Source organism: Pteropus medius, unplaced genomic scaffold (assembly GCF_902729225.1).
Source record: "Pteropus medius unplaced genomic scaffold, Ma_sr-lr_union100, whole genome shotgun sequence".
NCBI lineage: Eukaryota > Metazoa > Chordata > Mammalia > Chiroptera > Pteropodidae > Pteropus > Pteropus medius.
In genome coordinates this window covers 7,154,918-7,158,682 of record NW_024351647.1, presented here as the reverse complement: position 1 = coordinate 7,158,682, position 3,765 = coordinate 7,154,918, and the positions used below count along the sequence as shown (strand labels likewise).

At 33.0% G+C, this 3,765-nt stretch overlaps 1 pseudogene; it reads left to right on the top strand.

The window, feature by feature from the left end:
* Positions 1-1,843: 1,843 nt before the first annotated feature.
* LOC120587148 (olfactory receptor 4F21-like) lies at positions 1,844-2,594 on the top strand (annotated as a pseudogene).
* Positions 2,595-3,765: the final 1,171 nt, after the last annotated feature.

The window sequence follows — 3,765 nt, the reverse complement described above, 5'->3', positions numbered from 1 at the left end:
GTTTCCTTAGATACAATGCCAGAGACATAATTCATGAAAGAAATAATTGATTATCTGGACTTCATTAAAATTAAAAATTTCAGCTCTGTAAAAGTCAGTATCGATAGAATGAGAAAACAAGCCAAAGACTGGAGAAAGTATTTGCAAAAGACATGTGATAAAAGACTGTTATTCAAAATATGTAAAAAGCTCTTAAAACCCATTATGAAAACAAATATTTGATTAAAGTATGGACCAAAGACGTTAATTGACCCCTCACCAAAAAAGATATACGGATGGAAAATAAGCATGTGAAAAGATGCTCCACATCATATGTGGACAGGGAAATGCAAATTAAAACAATGAGATGCCACTACATACCTATTAGAATGGCTAAAATCTGGAACACTGACAACACCAAATGCTGGCAGGAATATTGAACAATAGAAACATAGAAAAATATACAATGTAGTCAACATTTCTAACATACTTACCCAATATGTCATTATTCAAAGTGATTATCTTGAGGTATTGATGTGTATACTTACATATTTTTGCAGCATATTCATGTAAATCATATCGCATAAGACATACTCCTTTGTAGCCAATTTTTGTGACTTAAAAATTTAGTGGATGTGTTAACAAATCTAAATTTCTATCATTTATAATTGCCACTTTATCTTTGGTATGAATCTTATCAATTTTCCCTTTCTGCATATTTTTCATATTTCATTATCTTTTTTAAATGTACTTCTAATTTTTTACTCTAGATTAAATAATGAATGGGTCCAAATATATTTCATAGATAGACATCTTCAACCTTTCTACTTTTTTGTAGTGCTAATCACAAATATTCTGTCTTTCAAAGTTGTTTGCAGCAATTTTACTCACCTTTAAAGAGCATTTTAGCAGAACTAAGCTTCAAATATTTGAAGACAAGCTATTGTGACCTTTATTTTTATGACTCCAGAGCACTGTAGTTTTTACATGCTCTTTATGTATCATAATTAATATTTTATTTCAGTGAAGACACCATTATTTTTATATTTTTATTTAATATATTTTATTTCAGTGAAGACATCATTATTTTTCAGTTTCATGTTTGAATTGCCAATTATTAATCCTAGAACAGAGCTCAAAAGCACAAAATCTCTCTCAGTCCTAGCAAGTTGCTAAAAAGCCTTCTTCCTGAGCCTTTGTGGTTTGGAGTTTCACTAGATTTCAAGTGATCCTTCTCCAAGTGACTGGTTACAATCACAAGTATTGGAAACTATCAAAAGAATAAGCCTTTTTCATTTTATGCTACCTCCCCTATTAAATCCAACACTTTTCCTTCATTGGATTATTACTATTTTGTGTGATTCATGCCTGAGATTTTGAGACGTGAAATAAAATAATATTTAGAGAGAAAGTTCACTTAGCGAATGTATGGACAAAAGTGATTAAGAGTTTGAACATTACAAATATGAATCACTATTCATGGCATGGAAGATTTTTTTTTTAATATAATGAATAAGACTGAAGAAACCAGAATTATTGCACAAAAAGTGTGGTAAAGAAGCACTCTGTTAGGAGAATGTTTCACTTTGCTCTTAATTCCTTACCTTACCTGCCATATTCCCATGATTTTTATCCTTGACTCTCTGGTCTAACTTCTGATTATCTCAATTCTTCTATTCATTTATCTTCCTTTCACCTGCCCTCTCTATGTGTTTTCTAACTTCTTATTTTAGCACTTGCAACATATTTCCTACAAAATCACTGATGAGCAAACAATATATCAATGTTTAATACCCATGTTTCTTAATTCTTCCTTATTTTCTACCTTCAGATTACTTCAGCTTCTTCTCTCCTGATTCGGTCAATGGATGGAGCAAATGACTCTGTGGTATCTGAATTTGTGTTGATTAAACTTTCAAATTCATGGGAGATGCATCTTTTTCTCTTTTGGTTCTTCTCTGTGTTCTACATGGGAATTATCCTGGGAAACCTCTTCATTGTGTTAACAGTAGTTATTGACTCTCATTTACACTCCCCCTCGTGCTTCTTATTAGCCAATCTCTCTCTTCTTGATCTAGGTCTTTCTTCCTCCACAGTGCCCAAAATGATCTCTGATCTTTTCACTGACTGTAACATTGTTTCTTTTCCAAAATGCATGATACAGATATTTTTTATTCATGTCATAGGTGGAGCTGAAATGGTGCTGCTCATAGCAATGGTATATGACAGATACACTGCAATCTGTAAGCCTACTACCTGACCTTAATGAGCCCCAAAATGTGTGTATCCTTTGTAGTGACTTCCTGGATAGTGGAGATAATCCATACTGTATCTCAGTTTATTTTTGTCATAAACTTGCCTTTTTGTGGCCCTAATAAAGTAGATAGTTTTTATTGCGATTTCCCTCGGGTTATGAAACTTGCTTGTGTAGACACCTACAAGCTAGAGTTTGTAATCATTGCTAACAGTGAGTTTATATCAATGGCTACTTCTTTTCCTTAATTATATCTTACATCTTCATTTTGGTCACTGTCTGGAAACGTATGTTAAGCCTTAAACTTAGACTTGACTTTATTTTGAACTTTCTGTTTAGTTTTGTGTTTAGATATGAATGATTGCAGGTACAGAGAGAATTTTTGTAACACTATCAATACTTTAAGTAAATACAGACTAGAGATTTTTGCACTTTTCTCTGCCTCTCTGTCATTCTAAAAATGAAGAGCTTTCAATATTCAATTCTGATGATATATTCTCTAAAAAAAAAAAAGACATAGAAATAATATCTATTTCACAGGAGAATAATCACCTAGATGTGTGTTTAGAGGTCCTATTTTCCTTGAATAAGATTTCATAGTCATTCAGAAGATCTCCCCTAAGAGTTTATGTAACTTATTTGATAGTCTTGGATGAATATAAAGCCAAAAACAGTGAGGCACATTCAATTTAATTGAGGATTTCTATATTTGGAATAAAAGCTTTATTGAAGTTACACATAATTTTTTTCATTTCTTTCCACTGCTCTGCCTAATTAAATGAAACTAATGTCTATATTATTTTGTCCTATGGTTCTCCAGGAACCTGTCTAACAATATCTCTGGCTTTCTCTGTAGAAATAAATCAACGATACTTTTTTCTAATTCTTTGTTATTCACTTGGATGGGTATTTCTTCTTTATTTAATCATTGCTAACCATGCCTTTCATCAAATACTCTACTGGGCTTCTGCAATACCACAGTCTCCTGGTTTTCCTCCTACTTTTTAGGGAATTCCTTCCCAGTATCAATTTTCCTAGTTTCCTTCATGTGCTCAACCACCACACTTACTGTTTCTCAGAATTCCATCTTTGGCCTGTTCTCTCTATATATTCTGTCCCTAAGTGGCAGCTATTCCCATAGTTTTATTACTAAGAGCTAGATGCTCTCAAAGGTAGGGTACTATTTCTTGAGTTCCTAATTCACAAATCTAACTGCTCACTTACTTGGATGCTTCACAGGCATTTCCCACTCAACAAGCCTGAAACTAAACTGTCTCCTCCTTAAACCTGCTCTTCTTTCAGAGTCTCCAGTCACAATAAATGGCATCAATGTTTATGCAGTTTTTCAACCCAAAATCTGGGAGTAATAATGGTTTTTTCCTTCCTTCTGGTCCCCAATACTCAATCAGTCAGCAAGTCTTATTCATTTCACATTCTAAACACCTCATAAATATATCCTTTTATTTTCTTCTACAATATCACCATTCTAATCTGGGAGTAATAATGGTTTTTTCCTTCCTTCTGGTCCCCAA